The sequence below is a fragment of the Cyclopterus lumpus genome, chromosome 25 (assembly GCF_009769545.1).
Source record: "Cyclopterus lumpus isolate fCycLum1 chromosome 25, fCycLum1.pri, whole genome shotgun sequence".
NCBI classification, from domain to species: domain Eukaryota; kingdom Metazoa; phylum Chordata; class Actinopteri; order Perciformes; family Cyclopteridae; genus Cyclopterus; species Cyclopterus lumpus.
In genome coordinates this window covers 3,995,748-4,022,085 of record NC_046990.1, presented here as the reverse complement: position 1 = coordinate 4,022,085, position 26,338 = coordinate 3,995,748, and the positions used below count along the sequence as shown (strand labels likewise).

The window sequence follows — 26,338 nt, the reverse complement described above, 5'->3', positions numbered from 1 at the left end:
GTCCATGTTGATGTCCTTGGGTAAAACTCTTAATCCCAAATTGCTCCTGCAGGTGTGTAAATGGGTGTGAATGTTAGTTAGTCCTGATGGGTATAGGTAACACCTTGCATGGATAGCTCCTCCCATCAGGCTATGAATCGATGAATGAAGACATGTAGTGTTAAAGAGAATTGAGTGGTCGAGAGATTATAAAAGTGCGATACAAGTACAGTCCATTTACTATTTTCCATGTAGTTTGTGCTGTAGCATCGTTAGTTATAAGTTATCAGTTGAGAGCCATTGAGAAGGAATCCAAATGACTTCAATCACATACTATGCACCTTCAAGTTTTTATCATTTCCTCAGCAAGAGTGAAACATTTTGGGGATTTGATGCGCCGCTTAACCTTGTGAGTCCCTCGTCACCCATGTTGACTGCTGACTGGAGAGAAAATGGAAAACATTAAGGACGTCATCCTCGAGTTTGACCAATGAAAACAAGTTGGAGGTTGCGAAACTTCGCAAAAATAGAGCCAGAGCGAGCGTTTGTTAAAACAACCAACATGTGACGACGTCTTCCAGGTAAAATGAGGTGTCATTGTGTGGTCACACACACAATGTGTTTTTTACAATGTCAGGGCAAAGACGTGAAAAGACTTACATTTGTGTATTTGCGCAAGCTTTAATTTTGTGCAGGTTTTTAATACTGTTCCAGATTGTGATCAGGCATAAAGGCCAAAGGAGGAGGAGAAAGATAGAAACAGGGAGGAGGTTTGAGTCTCAACCAGAGTGATGTCTGTAACCTAGCAATGACACGGACTCTCCGAGGACGGGGCGAGAGGGAGGGAGAGAGAGAGAGAGGGAAACTGTTGGTGAGAGGAAATAATATGAAGTGATAATTCATTGATGTGGATCAGTCAATAAAAAAAAGAGAATCTCTCTCTCTCTCTCTTTCTCTCTCTTCCTCTCTGTGTCTCTCTCTCTCTTTTCCTCTCTTCCTCTCTCTCTCTCTCTCTCTCTCTCTCTCTCTCCCACTCTGCCTCGACCAGTCAGATGAAGAAGAAAAGTCTCCTGTCTGGCCCTCTGAAACGAGACGTTTGGTTTGTGAATGAATCTGCCGCTGTCTGACGAGATGCTCGCTGTCATCGAAGTGAAAACCCTGTCTGGGGTTCAGCTCGTTGCATGACTCATCTCATAGACCGCAGGCACAAATCAGAGGAGTTGGTGAAATATGAACTCTCGTTGAGCTGGCCTAATACGAGAGGTTTATGTCACTATTTAATTTCAGAAATCACAAATTAGCCTCAGAGGGCTTTACAATCTGTACAACACACAACATCCTCTGTTCCAGGACCCAACAAAGGGTTAGAGGTTTTTTCTCCACTGATGTCAGGCAAATTTGTGTTTTTGGGTTGTACAAAATAAATGTAATTGAATTGTCAGGGTGGTGCATTCAATGTCCATGCTGGAGACCGAGCCTTGACACAGACCTAATGCTCACACATGGTGTAGGAGGAAACCCTAACCCTCATTTAAATATGAAAATGGTTGCCACCGAATGAAAGGTTGTTGTATTCAGCATCAGGACGGTGAGTAATTAAATTGTTATTTTGAAAAGTGTGTATTATTATTTAAGAACCTTCCCTCTTGACTAAACAGCTCCGTCCTGCATTAGGGCATTAGTGCATTGAATATCAATACGTATAAAACATGTCACTCAGTCAGGGCTCCTCCATCCTCATAGAAACGGTTGGGAAGCACTGTTGTAAACTGCTTGTTGTCTGGGTTTTGCATGTGTATAATAGCTTCATGTTTATGGTTGCATATGTATATTGAGCTTGTTATCCTTGTTTTCGCATATGGTGGCATACTTGGCCAATAAAGTAACATGTATGGTGTTTTTGTCTACATGAGGGAGCTTTATATCCCTACATGTTTATGACTTATTTGTGTGTGTGTGTGTGTGTGTGTGTGTGCGTGTGTGTGTGTGTCCGCCTGCCTCCTCCTCTTGATGCTGAACCTGCAGACGGACTCTTTGTCTGCGCGTGTCATTCGTCAGCCCACTTACATAATAATGAGCCCGGTTGAATATTCACAGCTGTCCGGTCCAGCTGCAGTCGGACTGTCTGACCAGCAGGAGGCAGTGCAGACAGCAGAGCCCACAGACGGCTGGTGAAGCCATTATGTAACGTCTCGGTCTTCTTTGTTTTCATCGACTTATCTTTCATTCAGCATCCTCGCTCCGCCATCCCCTTCCTCTCTGTAATAAGGAAAGCCATGCAACTGGCTCTTTGTCGAAAACACACGCGCGCACACATTTAGACACACACGCGCGCGCACACACTTAGATACATGCACACACACGCGCACGCACACACATGCACACACTTAGACATACACACACTCCAGACTGTCCGACCTTCACAGCTCAACATATCCCACAGGAGACAAACACACACACATACACCCCTCCTGCCGTGCTGCTCACCACCTGAGGCGGTACAGAAGTCTCTCTCTCAATAATGTGATCTCTCTTCAGGAAAGCTTGATTTAACTCAGTTCTGCAGGATTTGTTTTTCCTCCTGCAAAGATCTCTGATGGAACCGTGCACTTTACTCCCTCTGAATCTAACGCACCCCCGAGGTTTTCACAGAGGTGGACGCCTAAACTCTTCTGAAAAGATGGGACAGAAATACTTTTTGAATTACCACCCTCTTTTATTCATTTTCCAAGTACAAGGCTGGTGTTATTATCATTATTATTATCGCCAACAGAAAAATCATTACATTGCTCACATGTGTGAGTGTGTCAGTGAGTGAGTGAGAGAGTGTGCATGCGTGAGTGAGAGAGTGTGCACCTCACCTCTCTGTCCACAGCTGATCTTGCATTCTGCTGCAACAAACTGCATACTATGTGGGTGCCCAGTTATGGCTGCATGCTCGAGGAGCTCTCGTGGTTGCTGTGACTCGCACTTTAGTTTTGTTGTGTCGCATAACGGTACTACAATCTGCATTTTGATAAAGTAACTTTGTGAAATAGAAATGACCAATATGAGGTTTTATCTCCGTTGTGTATATTATAGCATTCCATTTCCTTATTTATCCAAATCAAAGTTTTAAAAAACACATTTTTCCAGTGGAGGATAATTTCTCGACTTAAGTGGCATCTGTCCATCCATCACCAAAGCTCAGCGTGTGCTGTGCTGTATTGGATATGCACCTCTAGTCCACTTCAGGCAAGCTGTGTATCCAGCCGGCTGCAAGACAGACTTGTTCGGCGGATTCAAATAAAGACAACATTAAAAAACGAAATAAATTAACAAAAAATCGAACTCACTTAACTTCTCTTCACTTTATTATATACTTCCTGGAAATAGAAACGTACACAACGCATATCTCAATGCCTCTGCCAGCAGCATGCTGTCACCCAGCTCAGTGGACACAGAGGGGCGGGCACAGCTGTGTGGGGGTGTGGCTTCACCCAAGGGCGTGCATGTGCCTGCTCAAAAGCTACAGGGTGGGGGCAGCTGGCGTTTTCCCAGCACATTGCTCTTCCTTCATGTCAATGACAACTTTGTCTGAGGGGATGAGCTCAATATCAACAATGTGGGCATGAGGTCCGGTGGGTCTATGCTTGCTCTCTTAAAAAAAACATCCTATTTTTTAGGTTTCTGCTCGAAATAACATACTGTTATAATAAAGGCAACCCATGTGAGCTTTTGTTCAGATGTGTAAATATTATTATAATACGGGTAGATGAAATCAAGCATTCTGATTGGTTGAGAGTGAGTCACGGGGTGTACTTTATTCAACCATAAAGTCCTGTATGCCTGTTTACATGTATCTGAGCGTTCCATATCAGTGCGCCCTCAAAATAGCTAGATTTTGCGCGGCCGTTAGTTTCATTTCAAGCTTCACAGTTACCAAACATGTTTCATATGAACTTTGATATTTTGATGAGTGGTTAGCCGAAGAGGAACTTCAGGTGGGCGTCATGCCACCATAGATAAGAAAGAAATTGAGACCTGTGAAATGTTGCGCAACGAAAAAAAGCTCCCTTCAAAGTTACTGGGCACCAAATCTCAATGAAAGACAGCGTTGGAGTGATAATAATAATAATATCCTTCTGGAGAAGGCACTTCAACACCGAGCAACCGGCAAAGAGAGCAAGAGTGGTTGTAAGTGATATCATCAGAGACAAAGGGGACATGAGAAACTGTTAGGTTGTAATGGATTGTATATACACTTGCACATGTAGATAAGAGAGGTTATGTTTTAAATTAATACATAAAGAAAGATATGATCATTAATTTGAGGAATATTCTGAGGAATGTATTATGAAGCATAAGAGAGGATCACTGTTTTATTATTCTGTTTGTTAATGACAAATGTAATGATTAATTGTATGATGCATGGGAATGAATGGCTGTTTTATTGTACAATAGTTAAAGGGATGCCGATTAAAACCTGAGATGTTGCTTTTATTCTGAAGGCAGGATAATAGGGTTTTATTCTGAAGGGGAACTTCCTGTCCTTGACCGGAAGTGTGAGCTTTGACCCCGCTAGTTTATCGATTTGAGGCATTCTTTGAAGTGGCCAATGGAACTAACCTTCAGGTGTGAACCTCATGTCTTATTCGCTGGTCAGCGTAGCATGCTGTGTCTCTGAAAGGTATTTGCATGAATACCTCCACTAACCAATGGGAGCTTAGCTCAGCGAATGGACTGCGAATAAAACTAATTGTAAGACGTGAATTTGGTCTCTTACGTGGTGATGCCAGACAGAAACTGTTGGCTAAGTCAGGAGACTGTGGAAGCGAAGCCATGTGAGCGCGTCCGGGCCTGGACCATGTATGTATACAGATGACTCTTGTTTGTTATGATTATTATATATCTCTGGCTTCGGAGCTTCTTCTTCCAAGCACAAGGTAGCTCGAGACTCTGAACTCTTACACATTTTCCATGGATGCACAAGTAATGGAGATATCCAAATCAACAAGAACAAAGTGTAGTAGCAAGTGTATTGTCATTTTTGTTATTTTAATGGAAACTTTGATAAAATAAGCAATGTGAATGAATGAGATGGTGCGAGATCTAGCTAGGCTAACACACGTGATGTTCCCAATGCTGTTTGTCTGTTGCATAGCAACAGCCCTGCACATGGGGACTATTTTCTTTAGGCTACTGAAATGTGATACACAACGTTTGGGGGCTACAACTATTTTGTGCTGAAAGGCAGGTTATTATTTACTTAGTATTTATAATGTCGCTGGCAACCGTATTATAAAAGCAATAAGGTCCTCGAGGCAGGACTGTATCATCAATAATGTCCTGTTCAAGGGTTTGCAACACCCTTCAACCGGACATTATTGTACGATACAGTCCTGCCTCTCAAACCTTATTGCTTAAGTATATTGGTTACTGGTTAAGAGTAAATAAAGATGAAACACAGCAGAAATAGAACTTTCAGGTTTGCCTAGGAAGAAAAAGCAATTTCAGGATGATGATCTCTTGGAAGGATGCAGTGCAATGGTATACCCCACCCAGATCATAGCAACATACAGTATGTGAACAATCTCTCTGCAAAGTTTGACTTTGAGTTAGAGAGGTTTTAGTACAGAGAATTTGGGCAACATGTGCAATTTTAATTTTCTAATGTACCAAACCAGAGATCCTCCTCTGTTGCTCTGCTGAAGCTTTATTCCCTTTTTTCGTTTTTTTTGGAAGTTTTTCCTGACCCGATGTGAGGTCAAAGGTCAAGGATGTCATATGTGTACAGATTGTAAAGCCCCCTGAGGCAAATTTGTAATTTGTGATTTTGGGCTATACAAAATAAACTGAATTGAATTGTTTCACGTTTGAGAAAACGCCTGCTTGGTGAAAACATGAAAAAATGTCACACGGAATATTTGACCCTGTTTTGTCATTTCTCCCTTCTGAGTGTGTCCGATAAAAGTGGTCTTATGCTCCCATTCGCTGCCATTATTGTCGAATGGTCAGAACAGATGTTGCAGTAAATGTCAGGAAATACACACACACACACGCACACACACACACACACGGAGATCCACGTGTATATTTGAACAGAAGTAAAGGAAAGATAAATTGAGTTCATTGTTGCAGGGTGTGTTTGTGTGTGTGTGTGTGTGTGTGTTAAAGAAAGAAGTGGGTGTGGTGTAAATATGGTAAAAGCATACTGCCATCTGATTGGTCCGTTTGGGTGTACATACGGTGCTTTGATTGGCTGGTTTGCACCACAATAGGCGCAAAGATAGGCTGACAGGCGGACAATGGCCGTGTCATTGGTCCGTTCAGAGAACAAAAGACTGTTTGGGCATTGAGGCGGAAAGTTGAGGAGGTCAGTGTGTGTGTGTGTGTGTGTGAGTGTGTGTGTGTGTGTGTATGTGTGTGTGTGTGTGTGTGTGCAGTCCATTGCGTGGTTTGGGACAGCAATATGTTTTCTGCAGCATGTTGGAAAAATAGCATTTAAGTGTGAAGTATACTGTAATAAAATTATTTGAAACTAATTTTGTGTTTGCCTGACGTGGACCTAGATCTTTCATATCCAATTTAATAACACAATTGATCAGATTGTATAATGACCTATACAGTGACGTATAAGAAGAGAAACTATAACATGCAAATTGCAAAATACTTTTAAACACATCCCTAGAAAACTGTATTTTATTTTGTCTACATTTTCAGAAGTTGCCCTAAAATGTTTGACTTTGAGTGTTTGGCTCAGAGACAGTGTAAAAGGTTTCGGTCTGTTCTTACGCTGTGACCTTTTCAAGCGTGGATCCTGTCTGCTGGGCTTCCTCATCAGCAGATATACTGCAGGGTCCTTCTGGTTCACTCAGAACTCGGGGATCCAACAGTGAGCTCCTCCACTTATTTGATGCTTGCTCATTAGCAACTAGCAATTATAACAGTAAAAATGTAATTAAGTCACAACTCACAGCATTATTAGGTATCAATACAGTGACCCAAAGATGTAAAGTACAGAGAGACGTGACCCTTAATAACTTCATGTTCATCAATTGTTCTCATCAGGAGTCCACAGACAATTTTCTGAAGGCTTGAGTTACTGAAATGTCTAAAAACCCTCTGATAAGCATCCAGTAGTGAAGTATGAAGATTATCTTAAAACCATTGAGGTGTCGACTCTGGTCGGACTCAAACCCACAAATGTCGTGAAACTCCCACAGAGCAACACATTTCATAATTTCTCTGTAAGTCTACCAACAAAAACTATCCTGTCAGATACATGTGTTGCAGTGGATAGACTGTTGGACTTCTAAACAACCCCATGAGAAACGATACAGAGGTTGTGGGCTTCAGTCCTGTCAGAATTATTGATATTTATAAGTTCATAAGGGTCTTCAACTTAGTGCAGACATGGTACTACTTGGAAAACTTGGAAAAGCAACAAATAGGTTAAACACAGCTGTCACTTTTTTGTGTGGCTTTGCACCTACCCAATACTGGGTACCTTTTTAAAGGTAAATTCTGATGGGACTCACACATTAAAGGTTAACTCTGGTTGGACTCAAACCCACAACCTTTGACTTTTCTTACTTGCTTTGACATCCAACACTATGCCCATTGCACCCCAGATAAACATGTTCTCACATGTAGATGGTGAAACCACCACGGTACGACACATTTCATCATTTCTCTACCTCAAGTCTACCAACAAAAAGCATCACATCCGCAAATATGTGGCTCTGCAATATATAATGCGTTGGACTTCTAGTGAAGAAGTTAAAGAGGTTGTAGGTTTGAGAGTCAACATTTCAAGGTGATGCACCCATCCATCTCTGTGAACCTGTTGTTTCTACAGTTACAATGATCTTTTTTGTTGAGACAGCAGATTTGTTGTATAATTTGAAAATTCAAACACACAAGGACTAGCCATGATCCAGGACCTGAATACCCCCTTTGGACTTAGTGAAAGTCGGAAGCAGAACTTAAAATGCTACACGACTACCACAGTACTACTTGTTTCCATAGGTTTTAACTTTGTAGTGCAGACTATGTTTCTACTGTGACTACTCGTAAATGTTGGTAAATTCAGTAAACGGAGTAAAGAAAACACACATTTACCACAACATCACAGTATATCAAGCACTTAAAATGATACTAGATCAAATATATACCTTGTCTTTACTTGTGTGGTTCCTCTTCCAGAGATTTATTTTACCCTGACATCTTCTGATTATAGCTCCCATTGTGGTTTAACTCAGCCAATAATATTACCACCAGAGCGCACCATGTTGCTAATGCTAAATCATAGGTACTCCTCTCCTGAGCTCAGTGGTCTTAGCTCAGTGAACCATGCAGAGCGTCTTAACTGAAGCCAAGAGATGCATCTGTCATCAGATCGCCATCGGCTAACCCTCTGCAGCGCCACAATGACTCTGAAGCATCTCCTCACCACCGGAGAACTGCTTCTCTTTAGCTCCACAACTGCTGAAAGCCAATCCACTAGTTCAGCTACTGAATAGAATGCATGCAGTGTGCCAACTTTAGCTGCTTAGATCCAAGTGAGGCTAATCATCTGTAGAGAACACCTAAAGTACTATCTGAGGAGGCCCGGTGGCAAACAAAACCAGAAGGAAGGTAATGAGCTCTCGTTTATCAGATTTAAATGTAGTTACCAAGATCCAAATGAGGGGATCCAACACAATGTTTTTGGAGATCTTGCAGGACTTGGAACTATACAGATGTATCACATGAGCTCTATGTCTGCTGTGATCCAACAAAGTAGCCTCCACCTGTTGATCATTGTAGACCGACAGCTATTTAAGATGGTTTACACTTTGACATTATAAGTTTTTTTTTTCACCAAGTTCAAATGATTTGATAGGTGTGAACTATAGTGACTTTGCAAAAAAAGTTTTTAAAATGGGTGCTCTTGGTTATTTATTTTCCATGCAAATTGTAATGAAAAACATGTACAGTTTCAGTCCTAGTTTTGGGCTTGGTAGTGTTTGATAAATGTTTGTACTGCTGCCACTTTCTGGGCTGGTATCGTCCAACATTATAACATTACCTATTTTCAATTCAGTTTATTTTGTATAGCCCAATATCACAAATTACAAATTTGCTTCACAGGGCTTTACAATCTGTACACATACAACATCCCTGTCCCAGGACCTCACACCAGATCAGGAAAAACTCCCCAAAAATAACCTTTCACAGGGAAAAAAGGGAAGAAACCTTCAGGAGAGCAACAGAGTAGGATCCCTCTCCACGGATGGACATATGCAATAGATGTCATGTGTACAGAATGAACAGCATTACAAAGTTACATAAACATATTACATGATTATGACAATGTATGAATAGAACTCCAATCCATGAAACAGAAGGAGGTAGAGATGAGGGGGGGCACATCAGCAGGGCCAACGCGGGAGGCCGGCTCACCAGGCATCAAACACCGCCAGGTCCAATGGACCCTATGAGATGTGAAGTCACAAAGACTCCGGGAAGGAAGCAGAGTTAATAAGGTGCAATGGAGAGATGTAAATTCATCCATAAGTAGAGAGAGAAGAGGAGATAGGTGTTCAGTGTATCCTAAAACATCCCTATAAGCCCATAGCAGCATATCTAGGAGCTCGACCAGGGCAAACCTGATTCAGCCCTAACTATAAACACTATTAAAGAGGAAAGTCTTAAGTTTGTTCTTAAATGAGGTGACTGTCTGCCTCCCGGACTGAAAGTGGAAGCTGGTTCCATAAAAGAGGAGCTTGATAACTGAAGGCTCTGGCTCCCATCCTACTTGTTTGGACTCTAAGAACCACAAGTAGCCCCGCATTTAGTGAGCGCAGTTCTCTAGTGGAGCAATATGGTACTACAAGCTCCTTAAGATATGATGGTGCATCACCAATCAAGGCTTTGTAGGTGAGGAGAAGAATTTTAAATTGTATTGATTTTACAGGGAGCCAGTGCAGTGCAGCTAATACAGGAGTAATGTGATCTCTTTTCTTAGTTTTTGTGAGTACACGAGCTGCAGCATTCTGGATCAACTGGAGGGATTTAAGAGACTTATTAGAGCAGCCTGATAATAAGGAGTTGCAGTAATCTAGTCTGGAAGTAACAAACGCGTGAACCAGCTTTTCTGCATCTTTTTGAGACAAGATGTGCCTGATTTTTTAAATGTTACGTAGATGAAAAAATGCAGTCCTTGAGATTTGCTTAACGTGGGAGTTAAAGGACAAGTCCTGGTCAAAGATAACGCCGAGATTCTTTACAGTGGTGTTGGATGCCAGGGCAATGCCATCTACAGAAACCACATCACCAGATAATTGATCTATGAGGTGTTCAGGTCCGAGTAAAATAACTTCAGTTTTGTCTGAGTTTAACATCAGGAAGTTGGAGGTCATCCATATTTTTATGTCTTTAAGACATTCTTGAATTTTAGCGAGCTGGTTGGTCTCCTCTGGTTTGATCGATATATATAATTGAGTATCATCTGCATAGCAATGAAAGTTTATGGAGTGTTTCCTGATAATGTTGCCCAAAGGAAGCATATATAAGGTAAATCAAATTGGTCCAAGCACAGAACCTTGTGGAACTCCCTGATTAACGTTGGTGGTCATTGAGGCTTCATCGTTTACAAATACAAATTGTGATCGATCTGATAAATAGGATTTAAACCAACTTAGTGCGGTACCTGAAATGCCAATCGACTGATCCAATCTCTGTAGTAGGATGTCATGATCAATGGTGTCGAACACAGCTCTAAGGTCTAATAATAACAGTACGGAGATGAGTCCTTTATCTGATGCAATTAGGAGGTCATTTGTAATTTTCACCAGTGCTGTCTCTGTGCTGTGGTGTTTTCTAAATCCTGACTGAAACTCCTCAAATAAACTATTCTGATGTAGAAAGTCACACAACTGATTTGCGACTACTTTCTCAAGGATCTTAGAGAGGAAGGGAAGGTTGGTGATCGGTCTGTAGTTAGCCAACACCTCTGGATTAAGAGTGGGCTTTTTCAGGAGAAGTTTAATTACAGCTACTTTGAAGGAATGTGGTACATGGCCTGTTAGCAAAGACACATTAACAATATCCAACAGAGGTGCCAATTAAAGGCAACACGTCTTTAAGCAGCCTCGTTGGGATGGGGTCCTAGAGACAGGTAGACGGTTTAGAAGTAGAAACCGTTGAGGACAATTGATTTAGGTTAATGGGAGAAAAGCCATCCAAATATACACCAGGGCATACAGCCGTTTCCAAGGCAACGCCACTTGATGACAGATCGGCACTGGATGAGGGCAAGAGATCATCAATCTTGCCTCTAATAGTTAAAATATTTTATTAAAGAAATTCATGAAGTCATTACTACTGAGGTCTATTGGAATACACGGCTCCACAGAGCTGTGACTCTCTGTCAGCCTGGCTACAGTGGTAAAGAGAAACCTGGGGTTGTTCTTATTTTTCTCTATTACCGATGAGTAATAAGCTGCTCTGGCATTACGGAGAGCCTTTTTATATGTTTTAATACTATCTCGCCAAACTAAACGTGATTCTTCCAGATTGGTGGAACGCCATATGCTTCAGTTTGCTTTAGTTTGCGGGTCTGAGGGTTATACCAGGGAGCAAACCTCCTTTGCCTCACTGTCTTTTTCTTCAGTGGGGCTATTGAGTCTAGTGTCATTCTCAGTGAGCCTGTAGCACTATCGACAATATGATCAATCTGGGACGGGCTAAAGTTAGCACGGGAGTCCTCCGTCACATTGAGACGTGGTATTGAATCAAATGCAGAAGGAATCGCTTCTTTAAATTTAGCTACAGCACTGTCAGTTAGACATCTGGTGTAGAAACTTTTGACTAACGGTGTATACTCCGGGAGTATAAACTCAAAAGTTATGAGGTAATGGTCCGACAGAAGAGGGTTCTGTGGGAAGACCTCCAAATGCTCAATGTCAATGCCACATGCAAGAACAAGGTCGAGGATGTGGCCAAAGCAGTGAGTTGGTTTCTGTACTCTCTGACAGAAACCAATCGAGTCCAACAATGAGATAAATGCAGCACTAAGGCAATCATTATCAATATCCACATGAATATTAAAATCTCCTACAATAATAACCTTATCAGTTTTAAGGACTAAACTTGATAGAAAATCTGAAAATTCAGATATAAATTCTGAATATGGACCTGGTGGCCGGTACAGTATAACAAATAAAATTGGATGTAATGTTTTCCAGGTTGGATGTGAAAGACTAAGAACAAGTCTTTCAAATGAGTTGTAGTTTAGTATTCATTAATAGGCTTGAGTCAAAGATGGCTGCTACTCCACCTCCTCGGCCGGTGCCTCGAGGAATGTGAGTATTAATATGACTTGGAGGAGTTGATTCATTTAGGCTGACATATTCTTCATGGCTCAGCCAGGTTTCAGTAAGACACAATTAATCAATGTGATTGTCTGATATTAAATCATTTACTAATACAGCTTTAGATGACAGAGATCTAATATTTAGGAGTCCACATTTAATTATCCTGTTTTGTTGCACTGTTGCAGTAGTGTTGTTAACCTTTATGAGGTTATTTAGTATGACTCCTCTTCTGGTTACTTTTGATTTAATTAATTTAAGTGGCCGTGGGACAGACACAGTCTCTATAGAGTTAAGGTTAAGGGTGGGTAACTGCTCGGATGGAAGTGCAGAGAAGGGTGGAAGACTACAACTCTGCTTCTGCTTCCTGATCTGAACTCTGGGTCATGGATTAAGTCTGTTAATCAACTTGGCCATGTTTGCAGAAATGAGACGTGCTCCATCCCAAGTGGGATGAATGCCGTCTCGACTCATCAGATGAAAAATAATGTGCAGTAATTCGTACACATCCCATGGAATTACTTTGTATGTTATCCTTGTAATCTTTACCAGGGATGTCTAAAGACAATATCGCGTTTAGACATCCCGCCAGCAAACACCAGGCGGGCGGGAGGTGAGGTGGAGGGGTCCGCTTTCGTTCCCTGTGTGAAACCAGAAGTCAACGCTAGTGTTTTTGTCACGTAACTTGTGTACTTCAGTAACGGCACTTTCATAGTTATTGCAACCCAAACGATGATCTTTTCCTAAATATAACGAAGTTTCCTGGTTTAAAAAAACAAAATCACCCAACACATTGGTCCTACAAGTCCTTTTTATAGTCCTAATGTTATACTACAAAACTTTAAAGATCTCCACACACGTTTTAAGATCTATAGAAAATCTTGGCTTTGAGTTTATTTTCCATAAAACACTTCAATAACCTCAAAGAACTATAACAAAAAATAATAATCCAAATCCCTCATTGAAATATCCAGAATCTATGAATATGAAAATATTATTCAAACCAAAAGTTTAACCCCAGATTCCTGGTGAGCACAAATAAACTTTAGCAGAAGAATGTGTAAACAGACTGTTTGACAAACATCATTCTGCAAAGAGAAGGTCAAACATCTCAGTGAAGTTTAATAAGAAAAAAACACAACGTATTAAGTTACACCTAATATATGAAGATAAAGACTCATTTGAGGAACAAAAGATATTCCCTGAGCAGAAATCTACAATAAAATCCCACAAGTTAACACACTCACAGTTCTTCACAATGGCACTCCTTCTAATTAACCATATTATTATAATAATATAATATAATTATTGCCTAGTCAGAAACAGAATTTGGATCGAGCACATCAAACACAATGAGAGCCAAAGGAAACCGGATTCCTTAGAAAATCAGAGATTATTATCACCACAAACTGAACAGTAGGCAGCCAGAATGTGACGGTGGACAGACGGGCTATGACATGGGATACTTGATACCTGAGGTGACGTGGATTCCTCTTTTGTTTCCATCCGATAGCAGGAGAAGGATGTGTGATTTCACTGAATTCTAAAGTTTCCCCCGGTGGCTCTCACGGCTCACCGACGGAAACCATTGGTGACTTCCAAATGAAGGATGAACTCGGCAGCCTCCAATCTAAATACTGTATACTCGCTCCTTGGCATCTGCTTTGTAGCCATGAATACAGCACAGTGTCTTTGTGCGATTGTCTTTGTGCGATTGTCTTTGTGCGATTGTCTTGGCACAGCGGTGAGTAACGTGGCCGTAAATAGCGTCACAATCAGAGTGTTGTGTCATTTTCCTGCTGAACTGCAGGGCATCATTTACATAATTTCATAGAGATAAAGTCAACGCACCAATCTGCAGACAATCATCCAGATGAGCAACACGTGTACACACTGGCATATATAACACCCCCACACATGCATATGGAGTCAGTCATTACAAATATCGTGCTCATTTTGAAATCGATATAAAAAAAATACTGCATGTCAAAAAAAAAAAAAAAATGTACAAAAGGTTATTTGGGGTACAGTGTTTTAGCTGTGGAAGATGTGTGTAGTAATGGAAAGCACGCTGGACTGGATGTTGTTGGTTTAGAGCTTGATTCAAACCCACTGGCCTCTCCTCCCTCTCACCTACAGCTCCCACATGCCGTCTACTGCACCACGTTTCCTGCCGCCGCCATGACGGTTTTGTCAGCACACACGATGTGGAACAAGTAGCGGGGGGGATTTGGGTGCAGCGGTCTGGGGAGAAGTTACATCCTTCAGTATAAACACAGTTATTGCAGCACTTCCAGAGCCGAGGGGTAGCATTGTGTGCCACATTACCATGGGGTCCTGGGTTTGATTCCATTTATGTTGCCTTCCTCTCACCCCATTTCCAACCTCTGTTTCTAAAACGGTCAAATAAAGCCAACGATGACCCCTCAAAAAACACACTTTGCAAGGCAGTGTGGTTACTCATCTTTGAATTTGATTGCTATCACTAGTATTAGTTGTTTTTTTACTTCCCAAAACTTAATCTCCGGCCTTGAAAATTAAATTAGACCTTCATGTCTAAAAGTGAAACACTGATGCTTTATCTGTGATTTCCGATAATGACATTGATTCTAGTGCAAAATGACATTGTATTTATTATTTTACTTACACTGAACGCTGAAGTCAATGTTTAGTTTTATATTTTATTTGCACTGCTCAGCAGCAGCGCTCCTAATGTCGTTATATCCTGGACAATGACGATACAGGCTTTCTATTTGAATAACTTCCCAAACATTTCCTGGAGACAAATATGTAATCAGTAGGGGAAATAAAGACTATTTAGTTAGCATGTGTTGACCTACAGAGGAAACCTGAAGGACATGTAGTTCACCATGTGAAGAATTCAAATCATTCATTCTTTTTTTATTTAAGAGAAAGGCTCTTCTAAACTATAAAATAATGTAAAAATAATTTGATTACTGTTACTTTTATTTCTCCTGTTTTAATATACTGTATTTATTATTTTACCTATTTATTTCACTCTTTATACAAGGTTCATAATAATGATCATTTTTATTATCAAGCACTATGTTATGATGTGTGCTTTCAAAAAAGTAATCTGCATGTTCACATGGACAGAGAAGTTCTGTGTATATGGTTTAATAACCAATGAAGTAGGCCGGCAGGGCCACGTCCCATTCAGAAACTCAGCTCCACTGGTATGCTTCCTTCACTAGTGCCTGATAAAGTACAAAGAGCTAGAGAGATCATTGAATGACAGCAAATTAATATAACAAATAAGTAAATGACAGAAAAGTAATTGTCGGATGTGAACGATCACTTTATCCTGTATGAGGAGGGGAACTAGGACACATCAGAGAAGCTGTTGGCGATACAATAGCACAACACAAAATAGAGCTACAGGCACGTGATGCAGCTGAGCAGCTGCAGGTGCGCGCCTGAGGACAGGTTCAGAGGGGGCGTGGCTTGTGAAGTACCTGTAGCAGGTAGGCTCGGGTTACCTGCCCGTCTTTAGTTTGTGTTTTCCTGCTGCGAACTGCAGATGAGTTGAGTCACTCGGATCTTCTGCGCCGATTACACGAAAACCTCACCTGGCTCACCGGAAGTCTTTCTTAGCGGGTGCTCCCCCGCCGGGCTTTTTACTCCTTCTTTCCAGAAATGAGCTCATCCGCCAGCAGCCGGTAAGTCAACCCTCACACGGACGTTCATCAGATCACGTTCACCACGTCACACACCGTCTTAACTGGCTGTGAGTTTTTTAAAACTGTTTTATCTGTACGACACTCGAACCGTGACTCCTGTCACCGGGTTTGTGATGTTGATAATATGCTGTTGGAAAGCCAGTGAGGGTGGTAATTAAACTACTTTACTGTTCAGGAACCGGATTTTATTCTGTACCTGGCATGTGTAACACACGCACACGCACACGCACACGCACACGCACACGCACACGCACACGCACACGCACACGCACATATATGTGTATATGTATATATATACACATATATATATATATACACACATTTACATACATATATATGTATGTATGTGTGTGTATATATATATATGTGTATATATATATATGTGTATGTATATATGTATGTATATATATATATATATATATATGTGTGTATATATATGTGTGTGTATATGTATATATATATGTATATGTGGAGTTTGCAGAGTTGTGTGTTTGGTGTGCATGTGCCCCTCTGTTGCCATGGTTACACAGAGGGTATCTTGCTTGCTGGAGTGGAGGAGGCCTCCTTTTTTTTTTTTTTTTTATTTAGAAGGTGTAGGTGTTCCAGGTCTTTTTTTTCGATTTCTATTGATTTAATACTTTTTCTTTATTTGAACAGGGACAATGCACAAAGAACGTTGACCTTAAAACAAAGAGTGGTTTAATGCACTGGGTTTTTATTATCAAAAATGCGATATTCACTTAGTTCCTGGTAGCTGGAACAATAGAATAGTAGGAACAATATGATACTTATTATTATTATTATTATTATTATTATTATTATTAGGACAACATCTTCCAGATAAAAAGTATCTAATAATACCATTACAGTGACTTTGAAATCACGTTTTACTTTCATCAGATGTTCCTGGCTTTCAGACTGTAACGAGTTAAATATACAACATGATGTTGTTTCTGACGTTTACCTTTCAACATGGTGTTTTCCTGATACAAACACAGCATCGTCTTTTTGGAGGAGTGAAGTTAATAATTAACCATTCAACCCTGCTGTCGGTTCAAAGAGATATTAGGAATACAAAGAGCAGAGCCAAACTCAGAGCTGCTTGCCACATGAAGGAGAGGATGGTGAACCTCAAAGGTCAGCTCATCGTTAGTGTCAATAACTTTGGGACTAATCTTCCTGTGACTTTTTTACATAATATTACGATACAAGCGCAACATTAACGTTTACTTTCGCCTTCGAATGGGACAGCGGCCTCCTGGGTGAAAGTCATGTGTTTGTTTGACTCACCGGTCCACCCTTTGGGGACTCTCTTGCTTCTTATACTCATTATCATACCTTGTAACTTTTGATAACAGTCGCCAGATACACTACGTTGTTTGCTACAGAGGTTTTAAAAAACATCAACATTCAATGTAACTGTTGTTAGTAGAAACTTTCAGTGGAAACCTTTTTTTTTTTCAGTTTTGCACATTTGTAAACTGAATATTTTAAAGGTTGTTCGGACAAAACATTTGAAGAATTGACCTTGGACTCTAGGAAACTCTGGTGGGCTTTATATTCCCAACATTACGTGGCTTCATAAAGTTGCAATACATGTTATGTACAGTAATAAGTCTCAGGTCTTTAGTCAGCTTATCTAGAGCACACGCATATTCAAAACACAAACAAATCAACCTGTAACCGTCCTACAGATTGTGTTGGGTGGCATTGGGTTGTCGATAAGTGTTGGTGCGGTTGAGCAGTCTCTCCCAGTGACAGTAGAACAATACTCCGACCTGTTTCTGGGCGTCTGGCAGCAGACTGATCCTCGGCCACACCTGAACTGAAGAAACCATTAGGCTTGCGTCGGTGTTCCTGTCTGTCTCAGATCAATGTCTCTCTGGCAAATCCTCAAACAAACCCGCTGATCCCTCCGAGCATGTTCAGGGCTTTGTCTTCCACCGGTGTTGCAGATGTTCCTGTGTACTCCCCTTTATCCGAGCTTGTGTGGGAGACGGTTGCATCTGAAATCCCGTCCTTTGACTTTGACCTGTATGGGGTCAGATCAGTCTCAATAATTGCAAATGCACACAGACAGACATACAAATGCAAACACAAGATTTACAAATGCGCAGAGAACGCATTTGTTCTAAATACAATTTACAAATCTAAATACAATTTACAAATATGTTCGATTTACAAAAGCATACAGAGAGATTTACAAATGCAAACACAAAGATTTACAAATGCACACAGAACAATTTACAAATATGTTTGATTTACAAATGCACACAGAAGGATTTACAAATAAATTAGACTCACATTCATGCATGCAGAACTGCATTTGTTTGTGGATTCTTCACATGTGTGTACGGATTTATGAGACTCCCCTGCCGTGGCTAGATCCGCAAATGCTTTTTTTCAACATAGACCTAGCTGTAGCCAATCAGATGTCGCCCTCATTTTCAACCAATCACATGAGCGTCATTCGCTTTATTTGCGCCTTAGAGGGGGCGTGGCTTTACTCTGTGGAAACGGTTATAACTTCCGTCATCCACTATTTCTGCTTTATACTTGTTGTGGACATCCCATAAATGTCGGAACATCTAACGCCCTCGTGTTTGGGTTCATAACATTAATATCATATATATATATATATATTTATACATAAAATCACAGCTCTGTGACTTTCACCAACGACGTCTGAATGACAGCCGGCGAACTTTTCGCTTCGCTCTATTCGCGTCATTCGTGCCGCGCCAAGATTTTCTACCAGATTATACCGAATTTTCAATGATTTACAACAATGGGGGGTGTACATTAATTGTGTATCCCTCTGCAAATTGTGCAACTGTAATGCTGGCAGCCCCGTGGGGAGGGGAGGGGGAGATGCGCTCATGTGATTGGCTGAAAATGTGTGTGTGTGTGGATTATATATATATATATATATATATATATATATATATATATATATATATATATTATATGTATAATTGCTGGTCAATCACTGGTCATTTCATTTTGCAAGGATCATAATTTCCATAGTTCACTTTTACAATATTTTAGTGTTTTTCTTTCATAGAAGTAATAGAAGATAGTTCACTTTACTTAAGGCAAACAATAATCACATTATAAAACATTGTAACTAATTACAATTATGAATTGTCAAAAGAAACTCTAGGAAACTATAGGAATTTGTTCCATTATGACCCTTGCAAAAAAAAGTCAGCAATTATGAAAGTATTATACTACTTGCCTTTTAAAGTCATTATTTATATTTATATATACATATATATATTTTTATATATAAAACTGCCATTTTCATGCTGTTTGGAAGATAATACTCGTCTGAGTTCATGCTGACAAATCTCCTTGACAAATGGGGAACAGATAGTGAACGGCACCATTTTGTGAGAGGAAGAGCTGAGTGTGGCAGAGAGGAGAAAGAACAGCAATGAAATAGTTAGAGGATGCAGGGCAGCTTCTGAGTTGAGTGTTTGGTTGGTTTAGCGAGGGATGCTGGGCTTCATTATGACTCAGATGACACCCCCCTCCCCACCCCAACCAAAAAAACATAACTGTCTGTACAACCACTTTGCTAGCTCACATCCACAGGCTAATGTCCCCACTGATGGCCATAACTACACATAATGCTATTACACTAATAACTAGCCTGCTTCCCTTGGTTTTATAGCTGCTATTACCTGAAGCACATCAGCCCTCTGCACAGAAACACCTGCTTCCACTGCAGGGCCAAAGAAGGCTTCCTGTGGGTTCCTTTGCACGGTTTATTGCCAGGTTGTAGACGGCACAAACACCTTGATCAAAATTCAAAATCAACAAACAAGTGTTTGTTTCCGGCACTCGTTTGATTGGCGAAGGTTGGGATTGTGGTAAACTTACTAGGTCATCATGGAGAAAGGCCGTTGTATATACCAGTAGGTCACACGGGAGCCAATGCATGGGACAAACAAACTCAAGGGAACGTTTTTTGTTAACGTTAACTGCAACCGTTTGACCAAGCTAACCATATGTTGCGTTATCCGACACCGTTACCAACGTTAACCACGTGTTGGAACGCTAACCACGAACGCTTCACGAAAATAACCACAAGCAAACCTTGATTGACAAGTAACTGCGCAAAAGGCTTTTTATTCCTAATATGAGGAATAGGAATGAGATCAAGTTGCAAGGCCAGCCTGGTTTCGGCCTGTTTTTTGATGGCACCTATTTGGTCTATCTAACCCAACCAGTCCCGACAGGGCCTCCAGTCTGGCTCTGTCACTATCAACTAAACTCAGAAGTTTGGTATTGTGCCTCCGCACAAGCAGAGGACATTTTCCTCCTTTGCCGTTTGTTTTACATGGAAAAATAATTATTAGTCATTTTTCTCTTGAGGGAAACCTCCTATTTTCAGTGTGTTTTACCAACAACTTCCCCAGAATGAATTCACCCACAGTCAGTAATGTCACAACATTTGTCCTTTTAAACACACGCACACCAAATGGAATATTTGTTTGACATACAGGGCAAAATTAAAAGCAAAAGAAAATGTGTCAACTTTTGGGGACCGAAAAAAGGGACGGTTGTCTAGTGCTGCATCTTACTGCTAAAAATTTAACCTTTTTTCCTGAGAATGGTGCTCAAGCTGGCCAACTTCCTGTCACCGTAAGAGGTTCTGCAGGAAAAACATGAAAATAAAAACAAGTGTTGGTCTCACCTGTCGTTAAACATTAACACCATTTTTCCATCAGAATGAAACGGAGCCTGAATCTCCTCATCAGTCTGAACTATCCTCCACTCGGTGTCTGTGATCCTCAAACACTTTCTCTTTCCAGTCCGTTTAATTCACTGCACTGTGCTGCTTTGTGACACCACTTCCAGCTTAGTTAGTTTAACATTCAAATCTGCAGAGATACGTTGATGTATTTGGGTCATGAGATTAGGATCTGTTGAGTGAAAAGGCTCCTTTTTAGAAGTGTCAAAGTCCCGTTCAGTTTGAAACTAGATTTGACATAATCACTGAGCTTAGAATTATGCTAGTCTGATTTACTTTTATAAGTCAGAACTGTTTTAATGCCATTGGTGTTCGAAGAAGAATTGTGTCTAACCATTTTAGAGAGGGAAGTAGAAAGTTTGTTTTTGTATTTAACACCTCAGAGTGTCTTTGCAATAAAACAGTTTGGTTTGGAATGACATAAATCCATCAAGTTAACAATTGAATGGTGTGTACTTAGGACCTGTGTGGGGCAAGTATGGATGGTGTATTTGTTCAGTCTATCTTGGTTTGGTTAAGGAAAAAGATCATGGTTAAAGTTAAAAACAAGTACGTCTTTCTTAATGTAGTTACGTTTGTGATGTGGCATCAGACGTGGTTATACATCCTTCTTCCCACATGTCATGCTCCTCTCCCTGGGTGAAGGTGTGCATGTGTGTGTGTGTCATCCTCCTCCCACCCAGAGGTCATGCTCTCCTCACTGGGTGAACTCCTGCATGAGTGTCTGTGTCCTCCTTCATCCCACATGTCATGCTCTCCTCACTGGGTGAACTCCTGAAGTATCTACCCCCAGTGTAACTGTGTTGATCAATTGCACGTATCTTTACAAATTATAACGCAATTCTGTATTTCCCGATCATTTGCATTGTATATTTTGTTGCAAATAACCACTTGGATGACTATAACAAAGTAAAAGGAAAACGTTTATAATTGTTGGTGTACACTGCCTCCAGAGCAGTTAAAATATTTTTTCTGAACTGTAATTAATAAAAAAAGTCTGAAGCCTTGTCTACCAGCTGCTTACAAAATGACATAATCAATCGGTATTGGCTCACATGGCACCTAAGCAATTCTTATCGGTGGCAAAGAAACGTGATCTCTAAAATATATATTTGACTGCTGATCCATGACTGGAACTCACTACAAAACAGGCTCAAACTAACAGTTCTCACCTCTCAACATGATCAAGCAAAAGCTGCAACAAGTCATAGTTGACTGCTGTATTTGCTTACCAGCCCTGACTTCTCTCTCTCTCTCCTTTCATTTTTACAAAGAACATCCAGTAATCTGCCTTTTTTTTTGTACATAGTGTTTATTAATTTACCTAATATTGTTTGTAGCCAATTTCTCATGTGTTTGTCATACTGTATTGTATATGTGCTGTTTGGTTCCACTTGTCTGGACTGTGCTACTGCCTATTGGCCAGGTCATCATTGTAAATGAGAATTGGTTCTCATTGATTTTACCTGGTTGAATAAAGGTCTAATAATACAATCGTGACTAAATCATAATACAATCTAACACTGAGATGTGGGATTCGTTGCGGCCCTGCTTAAAAATATCTCAATGTACTGACTTTTGGTTTCACACGGACAGCGGTCTCCTGGCTGAAAGTCTTGTTTCTGTTTTTTGCACTTGCACTTGCAATTTTGCAGGCACAAACAGCACAGTAGTGAATAACTGATTTATTTAGCCATATTGTGCATATTTAGTTTGATAAAATGAAAAGGAAAGGGAGCGTGACAAACACATTGACATACAGTCTGCAACTTTAAGCTGGATTCATATCCAGACCAAGTCAAAACTTGACATGAAAAGGCAAGAAACATGAAAATGCTCTTTGTACCTTCAGTGGAGGAAACAGACTATTGTACTGTTTCTCACACAATAGCGAGCAGTGTTTTGCTTTTTTCTCTGGTTAACCTGGTCGAAATGTAACTTGACGTGAAAGGTGGACTAAGTAAGGCATGGCTGGTTTCGGTCATTTTATGGGTTTTGTTGTAGAAACCACAAGAAAAAAAAAGAAGAATATCAACAATGGAGTATTATGTCTCTCCCTGTGGCTATGACTCTATTTTCTTTCTGTCAGTTATTTTATGGATGATTTGTAAACTTATACACCCTCCAGATATTCTCACCGTCTTCTTTTCCCCAATTTCTCTGCGTAATTAGATAGTTGAAATCAGGTATATTTCATACCCCCCAGCCATTCCCCCAGCCAGGACAGAAAGGCTGTTTGTTCTCTGCAGGAGGAGGAGGAGGAGGAGGAGGAGTAGTAGCAGTAGCGGAAGGTACCGGAACTCTATATTAAACGCGCTAATTTCTGAAAAGCCGGAGTATTGATTATCCCTGATGTTTTTAATTAGTTGTTTGGGTCTATAGTGTTACCACGCTGTAGCACACATCTCATCTGCTCTGAGCTCCTCCACAGACGCAAGTCAGCGATGAGAGAGGCTGGAGAAACTGAGAGGACGTTGACTCCACTCGTCAACACGCTCGTTACTGCAATATAACATTTGCGAGTAAAAAGACGACAGCGTATCAATACGTCTGTTCAATAAGCACAGACATGGGATGTCACGATGCTAGACATTTAGTAGGCGATACAAATACCAGTGAAATTCCACAATTCTCGAGACTGAATACAGCTTGGATGGATCACAATGTAAATGCAACCTCCTGTTAACGTTAGCCGTGAGCTCTGTTAGCAGAACTGTGCTCTGTTAGCTCTGTTAGCAGTCAGAACTAGCTCGCCTCCTGCTGATTTCAACATGGATTTGTAATTCATAAGTTGGGAACATTTTCTTGAAGCATCTTTAAGCCCAGAGTTTTGTTTTTTTTTGCGGCCCACAGCTTTCCTGTTCTGGTTCAGTCTCGGCTACCAAACAGCAGACGGACATCCGAGCTGGTAAAAAAAGTGGAACATTTGGCTGCTGAAGAGATCACTTTTTTTTTTTTACTCAGGAGTTGGTGGGGATGACACCAGAGCTAAAAGAGAGTAACTATTGTACATGTGGCTCTTTAATATTGCATAGTCAGTTTGCTTTTGTGGGAAGTCTTTATGCCTTTTTTTTTTGCCCTGATAAATTTCATCTCCCTCAGCTTGTCATCTCCTTAATATAATCTCGCTTCATATATGCCCTGAATAGTGTACGGTAGTTTCAGGTTTCCAACCGTCCACAGAGACTCTTTTACTGACTGCATTCCAACCTTGTATTGATCCCTTTGTGATTTTTAATCTACATGTTCCAAACTCAAAGTGGTTGAGGGGATGAAACAATTAGGATCATCAGTCTAATGGAAATTATGTTTAATGTGGTCGCACAGTGAGCTCAGGCTTGTGTTTGTTGATGATCCGATGATTGACTTTGTCTCAGGACACAGACGTTATTTTAATCTGCCTTGGTCCTAATAGTCTTAACTTCCTCTGACCTTCATCACCTCAGCTGAATATCACTTTCCCTCTCTAATAGGAACCATTCATCTAATTTCCCCGCTGCTGAAAGTTCAGAGTGATGCATTTCAGTTCTTCGTTCCTGCATTTTCCAAACTACACTTGCTAAACTGCAGTGGTGATTCTTCTTCTTTAAACACATAATATGATTGATGTCCGTTTGATTGGAGTTTTGCAAACGTTAAGGTCACAACCATATGAAAGTGTTTCCTTGTTTGCCAGTTATAATACAGACATGGAGTATACTTTATGATTTCTGGCGAGAAATATATAGCAGCCTAAAGCAAAAAATACAAAGATAATGAGCAAAACCAAAAATACAATACTAATCAACAATTACTTAAATAAGCAGGATAATCTTTTCTGTCCATATGCATGTGTGAAGTGGACATAGTGCAAGAAATAATACAAATACAAAAAAAGGTGCAGTTTTATCTTTAATGATACCAGGGGGCAACTTTTAATTTTCAAACTTTCTAATTCAAACCTGTTATTCATCCTATTCATGGTCAGTATTTCACATTTTCCTCTAGCGGCAGTGTCTGCCATTCGCATGTGCACAAGGGATTGACAGGAAACCACTGCAGCGTGTAATCGAGTGTTGCCGTTTGTAATCAGATCTGATTGATCTCAGGCTCACTGTGGCTCAGTGGTGGAGCGGGGTCGTCCTTCAAAACAGAGGATTGGCGAAAAGATGTATACAAGTACAGTCCATTCACTGCTTACTGTTCACTCCCCTGCTGCCGTATCAGAGCTGGATTAAATTACCACCAACTCTGCTGCTTCACATGAGAGGCATTCAACTGGCAAACCACAGGGGGACTTTTATTGTGAAGCAGTCACAGGAAGTGCATTGTTTTTTGTCCCTTTTGCTGTGTCCTGCTGTTGCCTGAAGAACTACTGGCTGTGTATGCAACAGGAAATCAGATGGTGGCTGCTCACGGCATTTTGCAGAAGGGCAACAATGGGCTAATACCTTCTTTTATGAGAGTCACATGAATATGTTTGGCTGCACTCTAAAGAGACAGCCACGGTTTGCTGTGGAATTAAGCCACACCTCCTGTTACCGACACTCGACCTGGATAGAAATCTCAAAGATGGTAACTTCAAATGGCTTTAAAAAACGCTACCACCCTCGTCCGTCCATCCAGCACCCAGAGTATGCTCATCACATTCACTTTGAAGATGCTGAATGAACTTTGTCTCAGCACTTGGCACAGTGGGAATATGGTCACACTGTGAACTTGGCTTCCTTTCCCCTTCACAGCTGAATGTCATCCTGTTCATGTTGCAGACCTAACCACCTCTGACCACCATAATAAAGCTGTGCAGGAACTAAGCTCCACCCCTCATCCCTCTTGTTATTGAACTGCTACTTTCAGATGTTCTGTCTCGGCACACAGACATTATGTAAATGAGTGTGAGCTAAGTCTCCAGAGTCTTTGCCTCTCACCTCAATCTCCTCCTCGGCTCTATATCACCATCAGGTCTGACAAAAGCCAATCTCCTAATCTTAATAACATGAGTTCACTTCCTGTCCCGGTACAATGTGCAGTAGAGGAGGTGGTATCCTTAACAGCTCAGCAGGGAGGAGTCTTAATGGTGAAGATGAGCTGCCTCCTCAATTCCCCACATGCTGGTCGGATTGGCTCCTTTTGCTTTCCTGCAAGCAGAACAGCAATTTTCACTGCAAAAATAAATCCTTGTCAACAGAGACATATGTAATCTAGTGAAATCTTCATGGATATCGAAGAGAAACATTTGCCAACAGGGTAAAATTAAACGTATAGCGTTAACATCAGCCCACTACCAAACACTATATGACCTTTTTATAGGTAGTAATAAAAGGACTGATGTAAGCAGTGGAACTTCAGACATTCCGGATTACGGTTCCTCAAACAGATTGTCTTTTTAATTCATTCAATTAAAGCAAAGGTACAGAGGAGGCTCTGATAAGCACTGTACCACCCCTGCATGTGATCAATGTAATTACCTTGAAACAAGTTTAATATTGAATACAAATTTTACTTGACAAGACTGTTTTTAATCTTCGATGAGAGAAATACAGACTTAAATGATTCGTTGTTGAGATTTCCCGATTGCACTT

The 26,338-nt window shown here is 40.7% G+C and overlaps 1 protein-coding gene across 1 annotated transcript in view; it reads left to right on the top strand.

The window, feature by feature from the left end:
• Nucleotides 1–15,877: 15,877 nt before the first annotated feature.
• The window catches only part of si:ch211-137a8.2 (uncharacterized protein LOC777613 homolog), a 47,577-nt gene continuing 37,116 nt past the window's right edge, over nt 15,878–26,338 (top strand). Inside the window, exon 1 of the mRNA XM_034528521.1 lies at nt 15,878–15,997. The gene's annotated coding sequence lies outside the window, so the exon portion shown is untranslated. The remainder of the gene's footprint in view (nt 15,998–26,338) is intronic.